The sequence below is a fragment of the Solanum lycopersicum genome, chromosome 10, assembly GCF_036512215.1.
Source record: "Solanum lycopersicum chromosome 10, SLM_r2.1".
Classification (NCBI taxonomy): domain Eukaryota; kingdom Viridiplantae; phylum Streptophyta; class Magnoliopsida; order Solanales; family Solanaceae; genus Solanum; species Solanum lycopersicum.
The window spans coordinates 13,780,583-13,802,456 of NC_090809.1; positions in this window are offsets into that span (position 1 = coordinate 13,780,583).

The following is a 21,874-nucleotide window of genomic DNA, read 5'->3' on the forward strand; positions in this document are numbered from 1 at the left end:
TTTTCATGGTTAAACCGAATACCAAATCGTTAAGGACCAAAATTAATAAAACATATGTTATTAATTTAGTGTATTTAAAAACTGAAACTTGATTATACATAAAACCAAATTGAACCTATTGATGAACACCCCCTACATGCATACTTTCAGGCACCACCACATGGATAATAATCACTACCATACAATACCACATCCATCTTTACCTAGAGTTGTCAATATGGGCTAACTCACCCCATTCGGGCTAACTTATACAGGCTTTGACATTTTACGGGTTAGGTCGGGCTAACCCATTTTTTGTGTGGGCTGAAAAATAGTCGGCCCAACCTACAAGTACATGGGCTACAGGCTTGACGGGCCAGCCCATTTTTTTAAAAAAAATATATTTAATAATTAAATTATAAATTATAAATTATAATTTTAAAATATTATCATACAAATCGACAAAACAATATTACATGATGTTAATGTTACTACTTGTTAATCAAATTCACAAATAAAATTGTCTTTATAAAATATTTATTAAGTTAAATTACCATTTTCAAAAAACAAAAAAATTATTAAGTTTTTTCAAGAAAAAGTATAAATATTTAAATAGAGATATTAACCTAATTGTTTTGAGTTTGGACTCTCTTTAATTTTAAATTTTAGTATTATATTATATTTTTTAATTAAATTTTATTTGCCCACTGGTCAGCCCTACCAATATTTCTCAAACCCTCAAATCAACACACTTATTCAGGGTGGGCTAAAAAGTCCTATTGTTAAATGGGCTCAAAAAATTTTAGCCCAACCCTACTAAATCCCGAATTAGGCCAGGCCGGCCCAACGAGCCTAGCCCATATGGACAACTCTACCTTTACCTGTTATTATTTGTAGATATTAAAGTGTATTTCATCGAACATATAATTTTCACAATATCATATGAAGTAAGATAATACAGGCCCATTTATTTCATTAAAATTAAGACGCCTAAATATGAACGCACATCTGAATAAGATTTTATCTCTAGAAATGAACACTAAGGGGCCGTTTGGTTACTTTATAAGAGACATCTTATTCAAGTATAAAAAGTTGTATTAGTTTTACTATGTTTGGTAGAAGTTTTGTATTAGGTATAGAAGTCAACATAATTTATACCATGTTTGGTTGCATTTTTGTAGTCCTACATAATTAATATCAACATAATTTATGAGGGTATCTATGTATAAATTATGCAGGATAGAAGGTGGAATAAGTTATGTGAGTATTAATTATACATGTATTAAAGTGATAAATTACATATTTACCATATTAATTTATTTTTTCGTTTTTAATTGGAAAATTTATTGTTTTTCTATATATTTTTGTTGTTTTTATTTCTTTTCTATATTTAGACCATTTTTATTTCTTTTAATTCATTTTATTTTTTTAATTTGAAACTTTAATTTATTGTTTCCTACCAACATGTGTGTTTTTATTTCTTATTATATATAGATTATTTTCATTTCTTTTTATATACTTACCGTTTTGATTGATTTATGCAAATATAAATATGTTTTTAATATTAGAAATTGATCGTATATTTTTTAACGGTACATATGCTAATCAAATATTAGCATTATATATTATTAAATATATTTCAGATTCTATTAGCATGTATTATTATTTTGTAAATAATATATATTAATAATTTATAACAAGTTTATATTCAATGTAATCTCTATATAACTAAATAATATCTACATAAGTAATATCCACATAGCTAATATCCATTTAATTAAACCCAACATAACTAAACTTGCATAATTAAACCCTGCATAACTAAATCGTGTATAACTAATACCTGCATAACTGAACTCTACATAAGTAATACCTGCTTAACTAAATCTTGAATAGCTAATACCTTCTAACTCTAACCGGTAACCAAACAGTCCCTAAATGATTAAAATTGTTTGTAATTAAACATCTGAATATAAGGCCTCATTTGCATTTGTTTTGGGCCATTAAGTGCATGGAATTTTTTTCAAAACAACAATATTTTGACATTTAATAGGATCCCTAAGCAATACTTTGAATATTTATTGAAAATGACAATATTTTAGTTTTTTATGGGTTAATTTATATATTTTTTTCTTTATTTAATTTAACATAATATAATTAAGAAATAACAAATTAGAGAAAATCAAGCGGGCAGGGAATATTTCAAATTAAATTAAGTTGCTGAAAATCTTTATAACTTTCCTTACAAAATATTATGAGACCTAAAATAAGTGGTCTCATTCTTCTTCCTAAAGGTCATTATTTTTCCTTATCTTTCAAAAACTAGTTATGGTTATAAAATTTTATGATAATACCTTAGAGTTTTATCCATTAAAACTTTTGATTTTTTAAAATTTTTACAAATTTGAACACCTATAGTTTTATATGTTATTTGACATACTTTTCTCATAGTGCATTTATTTTATTTACCAAAATTTTGTATCATTTCTTAATCGTATTCATTCCAATTTGTATGTCATTTGTATTTGTATTCATTCTAGTTTTCATGTTGTATTATTATGTGTTATTTGTCATGCTTTCTTGCAATGTATTTATTTTATTTACTAGAATTTTGTATCCTTTCTTAGATCGTATTTATTTCAATATGTATGTCATTTGTATTCATCCTAGTTTTCATGTTGTATTTTGTATAATTAAACGTGTATTTTTTATTAGTTCGTATTCATTCCAATTGGTATGTCATATAAATCTTTAATTATTTAAGAAATATATTTGTATTCATTTTATTTTTTTTTATTGTGTATTTTTTTAAAAATTATGTTTCATTTCCTAAGTCATATTCATTCTAATGGATATATTATTTGGATTTGTTTTTTTCTAGTTTTTATATTATATTTTGTATAATGATATAAATATATTCAATATCATATTAAAACAATGTATTCAAATATTAAAATGTATTCAACATCAAACAAAATAAACATGTATATGAATTTCTAGAATCTGAAAAATTAAAAGAATTTCACAAAAAAAATTAAAAATTATATATATGATAAATATTTAAACAAAATCACATGATAATTGGAACATTCGACTGAAAATCCGTAATGTGTATAATCGGTGCTTGAAACATCAAATCAAAAAAAATAATTTCGAATGATGGATATTATCTTGCCAATCGAGAAATCTGCTAGAATTAATAAATAGTTTTGGTTAAACAATAAAGAATTTCTTGGTGAGCAACAATTTAGCACTTGAAGGAATCTAAACTTGAAAGGTGAGATATGGTGAAGAAAAGTGAAATGTGGGGAAGACAAGTTAATGATAATGAAGAAAGGTAAATTGTATTAGTTTACTTTTTCAGTTTTAAACGGTTATTAGTGTATATTTTGGTCCAATAAATGTCTCTTTCCATAAATAAAATTAATTTTAAATACTAAAATACACACTAATAACCATTTTAAACTGAAAAAGTTAAACTAATACAAGTTACCTTTTTTCATTATCATTAACCTTTCTTCCCCATATTTCACTTTTCTTCACCATATGTCACCTTTCAAGTTTAGATTCCTTCAAGTACTAAATTGTTGATAACCAAGATATTCTTTATTGTTAAACCAAAGATATTTATTAATTCAAGTTGATTTCTCGATTGGCAAGATAATTTCTATCATTCGAAATTATTTTTTTAATTTGATGTTTAAAGCACCGATTATGCACATTACGGATTTTCAGTCGAGTGTTTCAATTATCATGTGATTTTGTTTAAATATTCATCATATATTTATAATTTTCAATTGTCACGACCCAAATCCGGGTCGCGACTGGCACCCACACTTACCCTCCTATGTGAGCGAACCAACCAATCTAAACCTTAACATTTCAAGGTAACATCAACATAAAGTAATGCGGAAGACTTAAACTCATTAATAAAATCAATAACTATTATTATTCCCAAAATCTGGAAGTCATCATCACAAGAACATCTATAATCAAATTACTAAACTAAGAGTATTCTAAGAAGCTAAAAATACATAAGAAGCTAGTCCATGCCGGAAGCTCAAGGCATCAAGACTTGAAGAGGAAGATCCAGTCCAAGATAGAAGCATTAGCTCACCCTGAATTTCCGATGTAGTAAGACTGGCTTGAGTTACTGTTGAGTCGAAGATGACGGCACGTTTGCTGCACTCCACAAATAAACAAGAAGAAAACAATAAAAGTAGGGGTCAGTACAAAACATGGGTACTGAGTAGATATCATCGGCCAACTCAAAATAGAAAACAGTATGTATTAAGCAATATCATAAAATCAACTAATATCCTTAGCATGCAGCATTTACAGTTACCATAACCCTTGGTTATAACACCAAGCACATCAATGAGGACTCACACCTCCTCATCATACTCATTTGGGAATTTAGTTCATTAGATTGGATATATTAACATATTTCAAGATTCATTATCTTTATTCCCCTCGTGTCGGTACGTGACACTCCGCTCCTCAATATACTATCCTAGTGTCGGAACGTGACACTCCGATCCTCATTCTATCCTGGTACCGGAACGTGGCACCCGATCCATATTCTATCCTGGTGTCGGAACGTGACACTCTGATCCTCATATACTATCCTGGTACCGAAACGTGGCACCCGATCCATATTCTATCCTGGTGTCGGAACATGACACCCGATCCATATTCTATCCTGGTACCGGAACGTGGCACCCGATCCATACTCTATCCTGGTGTCGGAACGTGACACCCGATCCATATTCTATCCTGGTACCAGAACGTGGCACCCGATCCCTATTCAATCCTGGTACCGGAACGTGGCACCCGATCCCCTAATCTCATCACTTTCGTTCATCAAGCCTTCTTTTATACCAAGGCATCATCATTAACAAAGTAGATTAGGGTTTCTTTTCAAGATTTGGGATTCAATAGCTTCATCATGCTTATTTATTCACAATTACATAATCACATCATTCATGCAAGCATACAATTAAGCATATAGAAGGTTTACAATACTACTAACACATATCATTCGCTATTAAGAGTTTACTACGAATAGCATGAAATAACCATAACCTACCTCCACCGAAGAATTGAAATCAACAAGCTATCTTCTCAGAATCCTTGCTATCCTCTTCGTTTCTCTCTCTTTCCACTCGTTCTCTTTCTTTTTCTGTCTCTTTTTGTTCTTTCTTATTTTTCTTATTCAAACCCTCTTTCTTTTACCCTAATTAGTATATAATTAAGAATAAAAGATGGCGATAATACCCCACTAATTAACTTAGGGTTACCTCTTTTAACCCCCAAGAATTTGAGTTATTAATATAAACCCACGAAATCTATAATTAAGGAAAGAATAGTCCAAAAATGTCCCTTAAAACGTGTAAGGAAATTCGATTCTGCCTGGGATTTGCGCAACCTGTGACGGGCCGTCGTGCCTGCAACGGTCCGTCCTGCAGGTCGTCGCAAGGGTCAGAGAGTCAATTTCCACTGAATAATCTATGACGGTCCGTCACGCCTGTGACGGTCCGTCCTGCCATTCCGTCACGAAGTTCAGAGATTTGATTATCAGTACCCAATTTCAGATTTCCTAAGTGTTTTGAAACGAGACCCTGCGACGGTCCGTCGTGCCCTTGACAGTCCATCGTGGGGTCCGTCGCTTCTGCCAGTTTTTTTTCCAGAATTGAAGTCTGTTGCTCAAGACGACTAAACGGGTCGTTACATTAGATACCAATTTACCCATCGTTCGTCCCCGAACGATCAAAAGAAGGAAAACAAGGGCGAAAAGGAGTATCTGAATCTGTAAACAGATGTGGGTATTTTTCTTGCATATCCGCCTCCTTCTCCCAAGTGGCTTCTTCAACCGATCGATTCTTCCATTGCACCTTGATGGACACAATCTCTCTTGACCTCAACTTGCGAACTTCTCTATCTAAAATAGTAGCAGACTCCTCCTCATAAGACAAGTTCTCATCAAGCAAAACTGAATCCCATCAGATAATGTAATTCCCATCCCCATGGTATCTTTTCAACATCGACACATGGAATACCGGGTGTACTCCGGAAAGCCCTGGAGGCAAGGCTAACTCATAAGCCACCTCTCCTACTCGCTTAAGTACTTCAAATGGTCCAATGTACCTTGGACTTAGTTTACCCCTTTTTCCGAACCGCATCACCCCTTTCATGGGCGAAACCTTCAACAAGACTTGTTCACCTTCCATGAACTCTAAGTCCCTAACCTTTCGATCTACATATTCTTTTTGTCTACTTTGCGCCGCTAGAAGCTTTTCTTGAATAGACTTCACTTTCTCTATCGAATCTCTCAAAAGGTCAGTACCCCAAGGCCTAACCTCAAATGCATCAAACCAACCAATGGGAGACCTACATCTCCTACCATACAAGGCTTCGAATGGAGCCATGTCAATGCTTGAGTGATAGCTATTATTGTATGAAAACTCCGCTAAGGGTAGGAAGCTATCCCAATGACCACCAAACTCTATCACACACGCACGAAGCATATCCTCCAACACTTGAATCGTCCTTTCAGACTGACCATCGGTCTGAGGATGGAACGCAGTACTAAGGTCCAACCTAGTACCCAATTCCGCATACAATGTTTTCCAAAACTTAGAAGTAAACTGAGTACCTCTATCTGATATAATGGAGAGTGGAACCCCATGCAACCGAACAATTTCTGAGACATAGATTTTGGCTAACTTCTCTGCATTGTAAGTCACCTTGACCGGAATGAAATGAGCAGACTTAGTTAACCTATCAACAATCACCCAAATAGAGTCATACTTATCCATTGTCTTTGGAAGACCAACCACAAAATCCATTGTAATCCTTTCCCACTTCCATTCCGGAATGGGCATTCTCTGAAGTATTCCTCCGGGCCTTTGGTGTTCATACTTTACTTGTTGACAGTTTGGACATTTGGCAATAAAATCCACAATGTCACGCTTCATTCTACTCCACCAAAAGTGTTGTTTTAGGTCACGATACATCTTGGTTGCACCTGGATGTATAGAATACCTTGAACTATGGGCCTCTGTCAGAATAGTGTTGATCAAATCATCGACGCGGGGTACACATACCCTTCCCTTGATTCTCAAAACACCTTCCTCATCGATTTGTGCTTCCTTAGCCTCTCCTCGCAATACCTTATCTTGGATTCTTCTTAGTTTCTCATCATCAAACTGTTTTCCCTTAATTTTGTCAAGAAAAGAAGATCTTGACTCCACAGAAGCCAACAATCCTCCCTTCTCATTTACTTCTAATCTCATCAAGTCATTAGCTAGAGTCTGAACCTCTCTAGCCAAAGGGCGTCTAGAAGCTTGCAAGTGAGCTAGACTTCCCATGCTTCCCGCCTTTCTACTTAAAGCATCCGCTACAACATTCGCCTTTCCCGGATGATACAAGATAGTGATATCGTAGTCCTTTAGTAACTCCATCCATCTCCTCTGTCTTAAGTTCAAATCTTTCTGAGTAAAGACATACTGTAGGCTACGATGATCCGTATATATCTCACACTTAACCCCATACAAATAGTATCTCCATTGCTTTAGTGCGAACACCATCGCAGCCAATTCCAAATCGTGGGTCGGATAGTTACGTTCATGCACCTTTAGTTGCCTTGAGGCATAAGCAATCACACTCTTCTCTTGCATTAGTACTGCACCCAAACCAGAATAGGATGCATCACAATAAACAATGAAGTTCTTACCCTCTACTGGCAAGGTAAGGATAGGTGCGGTAGTCAACAAAGTCTTGAGCTTCTGAAAGCTTTCCTCACACTCATCCGATCATACAAATGGAACATTCTGCTTAGTCAAGTTCGTCAATTGGGAAGCAATAGAAGAGAATCCCTTGACAAATCGGCGGTAGTAGCTAGCTAACCCAACAAAGCTCCTTATTTCTGACACATTAGTGGGTCTTACCCAATTCTTCACTGTTTCAATCTTAGAAGGATCCACCATCACTCCTTCCTTAGAAACCACGTGCCCCAAGAAGGACACTGCATCTAGCCAAAACTCACACTTAGAGAACTTGGCATAAAGCTTTTCTCCCTTAACATTTCCAATACCAATCTCAAATGCTCTTCATGCTCCTTCTTGCTCTTTGAGTATACCAATATATCATCAATAAATACGATCATGAAGAGGTCCAAATATGGCTTACAAATCCCGTTCATCAAGCTCATGAACGCAGCAGGGGCATTCGTTAGACCAAAAGACATCACTACAAATTCGTAATGCCCATACCTCGTTCGAAAAGCAGTCTTTGGCACATCCGTTGCTCGTATTTTCAATTGATGATAACCGGATCTCAAATCAATCTTAGAGAAGACACTAGCACCTTGTAACTGATCGAACAAGTCATCAATGCGGGGAAGAGGATACTTGTTCTTTATGGTTACCTTGTTTAGTTGTCTGTAGTCTATACACATTCGAAAACTCCCATCCTTCTTCTTTACAAACAAAACCGGAGCACCCCAAGGAGATGCACTTGGTCTAATAAAGCCTTTGTTCAATAACTCTTGAAGTTGTGCTTTTAACTCTCTTAACTCCGCGGGAGCCATTCTATAAGGGGGTATAGAAATGGGGCGTGTGCCCGGTTCGAGATCAATACAGAAGTCAATATCCCTATCCGGTGGCATACCAGGAAGATCTGCAGGGAACACATCCAGAAACTCACGAACTACTGAAACCGACTCAATCGAAGGTACTTGGGTAGTGTCATCCTTGAGATGTGCCAAGAAAGCTAAACACACTTTACTAATCATTTTCTTAGCACGAAGAAAGGAGACGATGCGGACCGGATTGGAAGTGTAGTCACCCTCCCACACTAACATGTCTGTCCCAGGCTTGGCTAACGTCACCGTTTTAGCATTACAATCCAAGATTGCAAATTGCGGAGAAAGCCAAGTCATACCCAGAATCACATTAAAATCATCCATTTCTAAGATAACCAAATCTACATAAGTGTTGCTCCCTGCAAAGTTTACCAAACAAGACCTATATACCTTTTCAACTACCACAGACTCACCCACCGGAGTAGAGACACGAATAGACATATCAAGTAATTCACAATGTAAATTTAGACCATTAGCAAATGAGGAAGATACATAAGAAAACGTGGATCCAGGATCAAACAATAAAGAAGCCATGCAATCACAAACCAGAAGATTACCTGTGATGACAGCATTAGATGCCTCCGCTTCATACCGCCCAGGGAAAGCGTAACAATGGGCCCTATCGTTTGTCTGTCCGTTGCCCCTACCCTATTGTGATGTAGTGGCTCCAGGTTGCCCATCACCTCGGCCGTTCTGGTGACCACCATTACCTCGACCACCACGTCCTCCAGAATAACGGCCTCTGCCATGACCACCTCTACCTCTAACATTTGGAGGTCTGTAACTCTATTTTGGACAATATCTCTTAATATGTCCAATCTCCCCACATCCATAGCACTCTCTGGGTTCATGAATAGGTCTCTCAGAGAAGTGTTGACCGGTCGGAGGTGGACCCCCAACTACAGTCTGTAGTGAAGACTGAATTGGTCGGACTGAGTAACTTCCCGAACCCTGTCCTCTAGTGTAAGTACCGTTAAACTCACCTCCCTTTCGAAACCTTTTTGATGTCGATGTCGTAGTGAAGTCGTCTGGATTCACTCCTTCCACTTCTATCACAAAGTCTACCACCTCTTGGAAGGATTTTGCCGTTGCCGCTATCTGTAAGGCCGAAATCCGCAATTCTGACCTCAACCCCTTCACAAACCGGTGAATTCGCTCTTGGGGACTGAAACATAATTGGGTGGCATATCTGGATAGTGCGCGAAACCTAGCCTTGTAAGCATTTACCGACATCCTACCTTGCTCTAGGCTCAAGAACTCATCCCTTTTCCTATCCCTCAAAGTTCGGGGGATGTACTTCTCCATAAACAAGCTAGAGAATGAGGCCCAAGTCATAGGTGGTGCCTCTGTTGGTTGACACTCAATATGTGACCGCCACCACATTTTGGCATTCCCTTGAAACTGATAACTCACGAACTCAACACCAAACCGTTCTACTATACCCATCTTGTGTAGTAGCTCATGACAGTCAACCAAAAAATCGTAAGCATCCTCAGATTCCGCACCCTTGAAGACTGGAGGTTTCAATTTCAAGAACTTACTGAAAAGTTCATGCTGATCATTTGTCATTATAGGCCCAGTAGTCAAACGTGGAAACGTGCCTATTTCCAATGGAACATCCATGCGGGGAGCCATAGTAGCCGCATGTTGTACCTCCGGAGCCTGAGGTGCTGGTGCAGAAAACACTGGGGGTGTCTGGCCATGATCAGACAACCCGCTAAGATAAGCAAAAACCTGCTTGATCATCTCTGGGGTAGGTTGGGGTGGCAATCCCTCATTCTGCACTTGTTCAGTTTCCCCATCCTCCCCTTCTCTCATTACTTCCTCAGTCGGTGGAGGAGTCACTGCCCTAGTATCAGATGGGCTAGGTGCTCGTCCTCTTCCCCTAGAGGACGTCCTCCCACGACCTCTACCACGGCCTCTTGCCGTTGTTCTTCCTCGAGCCACAGCCCCAGTGGCAGGCTCGGTTGTTTCTTGTCTGGCCGGTGTTCGTGTTGGCGTAGTCGTTGCTCTAGTTCTAACCATCTGAGAAAGAGAGTGAAGATGGTCAGATACCAATTTGTATCGCCTAGATACCAATTGGACTCAAGTAGTAGCACGAAAGAAAGAATGAAAGAGTGAAAATTTCCTAAAGTCTTATAGCCTCTCAAGGAAAAGTAAAGGCGTCCCCCTACCGTTCCTTAAGACTCTACTAGACCTGTTCTTGTGTGATGAGACCAACGAACCTAATGCTCTGATACCAAGTTTGTCACGACCCAAATCCGGGCCGCGACTGGCACCCACACTTACCCTCCTATGTGAGCGAACCAACCAATCTAAACCTTAACATTTCAAGGTAACATCAACATAAAGTAATGCGGAAGACTTAAACTCATTAATAAAATCAATAACTATTATTATTCCCAAAATCTGGAAGTCATCATCACAAGAACATCTATAATCAAATTACTAAACTAAGAGTATTCTAAGAAGCTAAAAATACATAAGAAGCTAGTCCATGCCGGAAGTTCAAGGCATCAAGACTTGAAGAGGAAGATCCAGTCCAAGCTAGAAGCATTAGCTCACCCTGAATTTCCGATGTAGTAAGATTGACTTGACTTACTGTTGAGTCGAAGATGACGGCACGTTTGCTGCACTCCACAAATAAACAAGAAGAAAACAATAAAAGTAGGGGTCAGTACAAAACACGAGTACTGAGTAGATATCATCGGCCAACTCAAAATAGAAAACAGTATGTATTAAGCAATACCATAAAATCAACTAATATCCTTAGCATGCAGCATTTACAGTTACCATAACCCTTGGTTACAACACCAAGCACATCAATGAGGACTCACACCTCCTCATCATACTCATTTGGGAATTTAGTTCATTAGATTGGATATATTAACATATTTCAAGATTCATTATCTTTATTCCCCTCGTGTCGGTACGTGACACTCCGCTCCTCAATATACTATCCTGGTGTCGGAACATGACACTCCGATCCTCATTCTATCCTGGTATCGAAACGTGGCACCCGATCCATATTCTATCCTGGTGTCGGAACGTGACACTCCGATCCTCATATACTATCCTGGTACCGGAACGTGGCACCCGATCCATATTCTATCCTGGTGTCGGAACGTGACACCCGATCCATATTCTATCCTGATACCGGAACGTGGCACCCGATCCATACTCTATTCTGGTGTCGGAACGTGACACCCGATCCATATTCTATCCTGGTACCGGAACGTGGCACCCGATCCATATTCTATCCTGGTACCGGAACGTGGCACCCGATCCCCTAATCTCACCACTTTCGTTCATCAAGCCTTCTTTTATACCAAGGCATCATCATTAACAAAGTAGATTAGGGTTTCTTTTCAAGATTTGGGATTCAATAGCTTCATCATGCTTATTTATTCACAATTACATAATCACATCATTCATGCAAGCATACAATTAAGCATATAGAAGGTTTACAATACTACTAACACATATCATTCGCTATTAAGAGTTTACTACGAATAGCATGAAATAACCATAACCTACCTCCACCGAAGAATTGAAATCAACAAGCTATCTTCTCAGAATCCTTGCTATCCTCTTCGTTTCTCTCTCTTTCTACTCGTTCTCTTTCTTTTTCTGTCTCTTTTTGTTCTTTCTTATTTTTCTTATTCAAACCCTCTTTCTTTTACCCTAATTAGTATATAATTAAGAATAAAAGATGGCGATAATACCCCACTAATTAACTTAGGGTTACCTCTTTTAACCCCAAGAATTTGAGTTATTAATATAAACCCACGAAATCTATAATTAAGGAAAGAATAGTCCAAAAACGTCCCTTAAAACGTGTAAGGAAATTCGATTCTGCCTGGGATTTGCGCAACCTGTGACGGGCCGTCGTGCCTGCAACGGTTCGTTCTGCAGGTCGTCGCAAGGGTCAGAGAGTCAATTTCCACTGAATAATCTATGACGGTCCGTCACGCCTGTGACGGTCCGTCACGCCTGTGACGGTCCGTCCTGCCATTCCGTCACGAATTTCAGAGAGTCGATTTTCAGTACCCAATTTCAGATTTTCTAAGTGTTTTGAAACGAGACCCTGCGACGGTCCGTCGTGCCCTTGACGGTCCGTCGTGGGGTCCGTCTCTTCTGCCAGTTTTTTCCAGAATTGAAGTCTGTTGCTCAAGACGACTAAACGGGTCGTTACATCAATTTTTTTTTGATTCTCTTTTGATTTTTCAGATTCTAAAAATCCATATACGTGCTTATTTTGTTTTATGGTGAATACATTTTAATATTTGAATACATTTTTTAATATGATATTGAATACATTTATATCATTACACAAAATACAATATAAAAACTAGAATGAAAATAAATATAATTAATATATTCATTAGAATGAATATGACTTAGGAAAGGAAACATAATTTAAAAAAAAAATACACAACAAAAAAAATAAAATGAATACAAATATGTTTCTTAAATAACTATAGATTCATTTGACATACCTATTGAAATGAATACGAACTAATAAAGAAATACACGTTTAATTATACAAAATGCAACATAAGAACTAGGATGAATACAAATACAAATGACATACATATTGAAATGAATACGATTTAAGAAAGAATAAAAAATTCTAGTAAATAAATAAATACATTGTGAGAAAGCATGACAAATAACACATAAAAATACAACATGAAAAATAGAAAAAATACAATACAAATGACATACAAATTGGAATGAATACGATTAACAAATGATACAAAATTTTGTTAAATAAAATAAATACACTGTGAGAAAAGTATGTCAAATAACATATAAAACTATCAGTTTTCAAATTTGTAAAGATTTTGAAAAATCAAAAGTTTTAATGGATAAAACTCTAAGGTATTATCATAAAATTTCATAACAATAACTAGTTTTTGAAAAATAAGGACAAATAATGACCTTTAGGAAGAAGGATGAGACCACCTATTTTAGGTCTCAAAATCTTTTGTAAGGAAAGTAATAAAGATTTTCAGCATTTTAATTTAATTTGAAATATTCCCTCCTCGTTTGATTTTCTCTAGTCTGTTATTTCTTAATTATATTATGTTAAATTAAATAAAGAAAAAAAATACATAAATCAACCCATAAAAAACTAAAATATTATCATTTTCAATAAATATTCAAAGTATTCCTAAGGGATCCTATTAAATGTCAAAATATTGTTGTTTTGAAAAATTTCCAAAAAAGAATTACTTAATGGGTCAGAAAGCATATGATTCACTCAAATCTATCAGCGAGTCTTATATCTATTCTTACTCTTTTTAATGCTAATTTATTTTTCTATAATGCTCAAACGTCGTTATTTTACGTTGCTCCTCTCTCCCACTCTCTACATTATCAGCGTTATCTTTTTCTTATTTGCGTTGCCCCCCTCTCCATTATTAGTATATGCTTCTTGCTTTCAGATGGGTGTTGAACTTTTATTCCTCGTGAACAAGTATGTTTTCACAAAACATTTATAAATACATTATTTATTAATTTGCATATTCAATTTATTCTTGGTATTATAGTTTGCTTCTCAAGAACTCTGAAATTTTGCTTGCAATTTTAAAGTTTGTTTATAAAATTAGTAGTCTCATATGTACTTATTTGAAAAATACTAAGTCTGTGCTAGAAAAGTTCAAGTATTGCGTTTTTCTTCTTTTCTTTTTTCTAATAGAATATGTGTCACGATCCAAGCTACGGGGTCAGGCGGACACCCACTCTAACACCTAAGTAGGAGAACCCTTATAACCCCACAACTAGAAAACAGGTGGAATTTAAGGAAAATGAAGGCAAGTAACATAAATCTAAAGAAAATAGTCATATTATAGGGTAAATCTTCATTATGACCTCTTATTCATGCAATAATCAAATCATTTTTAGTAACTTGACAACCCAAGGATTTATTTTAAAAGATACAAGAGCTACAAAAAATTACAACAGCATAACAATTTAATAAAAGGACACACCTCCCACCATGCGGAAGAAAAACCAAAGTTGCTGGAGGATTTCATCGTCTTCACCTAATGAAACATCACCAATCTTGCATCTAGACTATCAAAAAGACATATCAAGAGTAGTTTCAGTACAACCACACGTACTAGTAGGTATCATCGATCAACCCGACATCCACCTCATAAGATATGAACAGAATAATAAAAGATCATGTCTGAACCTTTAACCTTTACTTAGAACACCTTCCAATTACACCTATCTCTTTTCTACGAGTTTACAACCTAAATACACCATCTACAATGTATGCTACAACTACCACTGCCCCACTTATGATCTCAATGGTTCATAACGTAAATATACTAACCAAATTGTATACTACCCATAACATTACCATAGTTAAGAGTCCAATAGATCATAGCTTAAACATACTAATCACATTGTATACTACTAGTAACTTTATCACACTTAAGAGTCAAATAGATCATATCTTAAACATACTAACCCCATTGTATACTATAAATAAAATTACCACACTTAAGATTCCAATAGATTATAACTTAAACATACTAACCATATTGTATGCTACCACTAACATTACCACACTTAAGAGTCCAATCGATCATAACTTAAATATACCAACCACATTGTATACTACGAGTAAAACTACCACATTTAACATTCCAATAGATCATGACTTCAACCCCAAATGCGTAGATACGAATACACACTTTAGGAAATTAACCATATCATATTTTACCGTACTCATTTTATCTCAAGTAGTTGTCCCTTTCATGGGACCCAAGGTTATACTGTTAGCATGTTGAAACGTGAAAATCCTATCCAAGTTTTATGCCAAAATGTGGCAACTGATCCAAGTTAGAGTGTCTAAACGTGGCAGCTGATCCTAGTTAATAATGCCAGAACATGGGAATTCGATCCAAGTTAGAGCGCCAGAATATGGCAGCCGATCTCAAACACACATCACAATAACACATCAACATTAACCTATTAAAGTCATGATTTCATCATATCAATATTCACATATCTCTTTTCAACATCTAAGACAATTGTTGCAATATGCATATATATACAAGTATCAAAACAAAGCAAAACACGTGTATATCACACCATCATAGAATCACAGACATTGCCTAGTCACATAGTTAATTACACATGTGTTCCCTTGATTTCTCCTTACAAAATTTCACAAGTCCAAAGTTAGTTCTTCATCACGTAGTTTCATTACTAGTTTTCTTTACCCTGACTACAACTCCTTGTCACCATTTTACCATAACCTAACAAAAAACTCATTCAATAACACAAAATAAGAACCTCGATCGATTACCGTCTCAACACAACACTAACCCCATAATTATTGAATTATAACAACTTTCCACACAAATTACTCGGTGCATGATGGTCTAAACATACCTCATACTGTTAAATTTATATATTACATCTCAACATAAAAACCTACCTGGGTGCCAAGCAATTTTTAGGGAGTTTTGATTTCATTTCCAACTTTTCCAAATTCGCTATGGTCAATCTGGCCAAAATTTTGTGAGCTTCCCCCTCCCCGTGATATAAAGATCCCTCTCCTTCGTTTCCCAACTTGAAACAATTTTTCTAGGGTTTATAGGGTAATTTACGACCTATTTTAGTATTTTAGAAAGATGGAAACAAACAAGAATTTCTTATAAACTCAAATTCTGCCTCGCCGATCCTGCTGCAGTGGGGTAAGTTGTCGTTGTAGCAGTGGTGCGACATTGGCACCTGTCCTGCTGTAGAGGGATAGTGACAAGAATTTTTGTGAATTTTTCTCTTCTCCAGTAACGAAAGTTTGGGTCGTTATAGTATGTGATGCCAAGAACATCTCAATAAAATTATAAGTCTAATTCTAACAAAAGGCAATAAATATTTACACACATGTACAAAAATATTATTAACGTAGGGTTGCTCTTCTTTTTTAGCTTCATATAGTAATATTATTATTTATAATACCAAAAACTAGTTCTAGTTAATAATAGTTTGGATATTTGTTTGGGTTGCCTTTTTTATTCTTAGATGTTTTTGGATCTGTCCCGAAAAAAAGTCTCCATGAATTTAGTAGCCTGACACCAACTCATAACAAGAATTCATTATTAATTTAGGATTATCTTTTTTTATTGCTACATACTACATTTTTTTAGTTTATATTCTCAAAAGACATTAAGTGTTTAACTTCAGATCGTATTATTATTTACATAACTTAGAACTAGTTGTAGTCAATAAAAGGTTAGTGTCACGTCCCGAGAGCACCCCCTAGTTGTAACTCCGCATACTCAACCTCTCGGATGTCTTATACAAGCCCTTAGAAATATTTCATCGCATACACATAAAATAGTGCAGAATTTAAAACTTTTTCGTTTGAAAACACAACAAATAAAAGTCATATAATTTATAACCATTAATACAATGTTGGGATACTAAGTTTCATTTTGTCACATTAGACACGAATTCAATATAATAGGGAGACGACCCTTACAATACAAAAAGAAAATTACTAGTCTATTACATGAGGTTAAAGAAAATCTTAACATAAAGGTCCTTGAAACTTTTAGAACACACCCGAACTTGGGAATAGTAATCCAAGCTATTTTAGGAAGATTCCTTTAGCAATCACCAGCTACACTTCATGTAAAAAGATGAAGAAAAATGGTATTAGTACAAAAATTCACAAAGTATGATAACCATGCAAAAATATGCTTTAAAAGGGGTTATTAAGTTGGAAACCATGCATCATGTCATTTTAGAGAGACTTCATGAACATTTGATACAATAAGCACAATAAAGTTCACATACCTCATACTTAAAGTCGTCAATATGGGCTAGGCCTGTTGGGCTGGCGTGGCCTAACCCGGGATTCAATAGGGCTGGGCAACGATTTTTGGAGCCCATTTGAAAAAAGGTCTTTTCAGCCCGACCTAAATAAGAGCCCGTTTGGATGAGCTTAAAAAACAACTTTTAAAAAGTACTTTTGAAAGTGGTGAACTTATTTTTAAAATAAGTAGTTATGTGTTTGGATAAAAGTGCTTCGATTGAAAAAAAGTTGTTGATGTGTTTGGCAAATTAGTGATGGTAAACACTTTTTTTAATCAAAATATCTGAAATACCCTTAAAAATGTTAACATGATACAAAGTTGATTAAATTAAGTAATTAAAAAAATTAAGACAAAATTAATTTATCTTTTACATCTATAAGTAATAATATTTTCTATCATTCACATATTTTTTTATCATCACAATTTTTTATAATAATAATAATTTTTTGTAAATATAATATAATTTTTAAATAAAGTGGGCTGGCCCGGTAATCCTATAGCCCACGTACTTGTGGGTTGGGCAGACCATTTTTTGACCGACACAAAATATGAGCTAGCCCGGCCTGACTTGTAAAATGTAGAAGCATGTATGGGTTAGCCCAAAGACGAATGCTCCCAAGTAGGGGAGACTGTAATGACCCTCAAAATAAAATAGGACAGGATAGAGATTCATATGATTTTCTTGAGTTAATAACTTGTTAAATAATGTAATTCATCTTTTGAAGTCCGTTTTAATGAATTTTTAGATCAAACGTCAAAGGACGACTAAGACATCCGAAAACTGGTCTTTTGTGTGCTAATGTATCCGTGTATGATTGCCTTGTTTTGAAGTGTCGTTTGGAATCTTAAATGATGGGAGGTGACCCTAGTATCTGGATGGTCATGTTTAGGGTCGAAACGTCCATTTGGGACTCCCCAAGGAACACCCTAAGGGTCTTTGAGGAGAACCTAAACGTTTGCCAAGAAGCTGCCAAAATAGCCTCATTGACGCCCATGGTTGACGCCCCTATACCAAATTGACGTCTCGTTAAAAGAGGGATTGGCTCCAAATTTATTAGTGGGATCTTATCCCCACATGAGGGATTCTCTTACTAAAACGATGGAGCACAAGACGACTCATCATCCAGTTGACGCCCCCGTCAAGGGTGGCTGTCAAATGGGACCTATAGTTTCTTCAATGTATCGGCCAACCAAGTGGTGAATTCAAGTTTCAATTAAGTCATGGATGGTTATTTTTAGTATTTTTAGGTATTTTAAGTATATTAAATCAACTAAAACCACACTTAGAATCCAACACCCAAATCAAACTCTTCCCCCCCGAAGATATTCTCTCAAGAACAACAGTGAAGGTCTAGGTCAAATTCAAGCTAGGAGAAGGTATTTCAAGTGATTTTTGCATCAATTTTTGCGGGCTTCCAAACCATAAGGTATGGTGATCCTTCATTCTTGAATAACCTCTCATTCAAGGAATCCAATTCAAAGGTTTTTAAAAGTGAATCCATGACCAATTTTTCCAATTTCTACTCTATGCATGGGTTCATTGTTAAAACTTTTTCCAAGTCATGATATTTATGTATTCATGTTGAATCAAGGCGTAGGATATTAATGGAATTTCTTGAAGAACCCATGTTTTTTCCAAATCTCCTAAATTGGGTTATGAAGTGGGTTTGATGAATGTGATTGGATATTGTAAGGATTGTGTTTATACTATGTTGTATTATTTTTATCTTTTGCTATCCAAGCCTAATTATGATTAATTGTTGGATAAGTGAAAAAGGGTGGTCATGGCTAGTATGAAAGGTAAGTTGACCCAAATTGTTCAATTCCTTATTGAATTGCTCTTGTGTTGTATGGTCCACTTATGATGGTAGTTTTAGCTATCGTACATGAATATGTATGTGTATAACGGTTATGGCCTTAAAAGCATTGAATGTGAAGGAAAGAAATGTTATGATGCTTATTTATAAAGATGTATTATTAATTTATGCATGTGATTCTTGAATATAGCATGATTATTGAAAAGTATAATGTGAATGTGAAGTATGTTTATGTGTGGATTATGATTAGTGTCTTATGATCATATTTAGAAGACAATGTCATGAATAATGCTATTTATGTGAAAGACTTTATCACATATACACACACAATAAATGAATAAATGAAGCTAATTAAAATGTAACGAATGTAAGTTGATTGATAGGTTTTCTTAATAGAACTCTAATGAATAAACAAGAGATTTTGAGGTGGACAATCTTCGTGAGTAAAGTTGTAGTGTCTAGTAGAAACTTCAATATTCCTATGATATTTCCAATGAATGAATGATAGGTTGGGATGAGTATTCTTTTCATAAGTAGAGGTAGAGTACTTAGTAGCAATCCCTGTAACCTATAAGCTAATGAATGCAATGCAAGACAAACTCTGTGGGGATCTATTCTTAGTACCGAGAGGATTTGTAGAGATGGTAGGTACTCTATGTAAGTAGAGGTGTAGTATCCAAAGGCAACCTCTTGAGATAGGTATTCTCCATGAGTTGATGTGTCGTATCTAGAAGAGATCTCCATATCCCTTAATTATGCGCCCGGATAGGACTAGCTAGTGGCTTTCCATGTAAAAACTAAATGAACGACCATACCTTAGGCAAGTGGGGATCCCTCATCCGGTTGGGGTTAATATCAGGATTCTATGTTAAGCTCTCATGTTCTATGTCGATAAAAGCTTGCCCCCATAAATGAATGTAATGAACTAGGTCTTTCTAAGGTGTACAACTTAGTGTAGGTGGTGGAATGGGACACCATCTATGCATTGCAAAATTTGGAATTTGGAGGGAGTCTTGGTGTCTCCTTATAATGTAAATGAATGAATGGATTTCTATATGATGCTAATGAAGTAAGTTAACTTTATGTATAATGTTAATGAAGCATGTTGGTCTTATGTCTAATGTTAATGAAGGTTATTTTGACTTGTGAAGTTGTGATCGAAAGGAAGTATCCAAATCCTTGGTAGTCTTAAGGAACACTTAGGCGTGTATTGAAGAGGTTTTATGGGAGGTCTCAATCTCTTAATGTCTTACCTAGGTGGTTCTTAGGATAACTTTGGATAGAGGGTCTAAATGGTTAATGTGTTACTTAAGGATTATGATTATGTTATGTCTATGTCTTGTGAATGAATGTGGTTGGTTTCAAGGAGTTAGCATGTGAGTCCATCTTAGGTGGCCTTAGAATATTGCTTGAGGGTGGATGGTGGAATGGGACACTATCCACTACTTGCACCAAGTGAGGGTTACTTGAGGTGAAGAGGAAAAGGAACGTTAATGTTCTATATGTAAGTGACGTATTTCAATGTAAAGAATGGTCTTATATGTCATGTGATTGTTTTCTATGTACTTATATGATGTTCATGAAGATCTTACTAAATTGACATAATGCATGATTTTCAACTAAAAATGTCCTCTTTAAAGCATGTTATTGCATGATTGCCAGACGTAGTGCATAATTGTACTAACAACATATTCTTCTCTATTTCTACAAGTGTAGGTGGTGAAAGTGAGGATTCTTAAAGTTGAAGCTTGGGAAGTATAATTCTCTCAAGACTTGGTATGTCCTCATATGTCCGAGGACATGGATGTTCTTTTAAGTTTTCTTTCATTATAGGCTTTGTATTAGACTGTAAGTTTCTTTTTAACGTAAGGGTCATGACCCTATGATAATGGTATGTGCCTAAGATGGCTTGTGATGATGAGACTAGTTTGCTTATGTTTTATAAAAGGGTTTTCTTATTAACTATATTGTGGAAAGTTTTAACTCGGCACTACTTTTCATACATATGTGATGAATGCTAAGAGGCTTTTATAAGACCTCCGAGAGGTCAAGTACATCATGTGATGCCTAAGGGGTACTTGGCGATCATTACCGTAATTCATATGCATAATCATAATTAATGTCTTGACATAAGTAAAGTCAACCACATACATGGCACATAGTCCTTATCACATAAAAGAATGTAATCCTAACCTCCCTTAAAGTCCACTTGTGCAATTCATAAGTAGGATTTATAGTCCTACCTACACTAAGTAGCTTATCAAGAAGTCATGGATAGAGTTTATACTCTTATATTAGTTCATTTCTTAACTTTCGGGAGACATTTCCATAACCGACATTGACAATATGTGCTACACGGAATCCGGTGTTCTACACCCACACCAAAAAGAGAGGGTACTACTTGCCAAGGCAGCACCTACATACATAATAAGTATCTGTGTCGATCCACTTAGCTAATACCTCTGGGGGAACATAGTTATGGAACAAAAAGATTGCTACAAGAAACTCAGTCTTTCTAATGTAGAAGGTTTCCATCTCATGAGGAACCTGAACTTTCTAAACGCAGAAGGAACCTATGTGGGAAGCCGAAA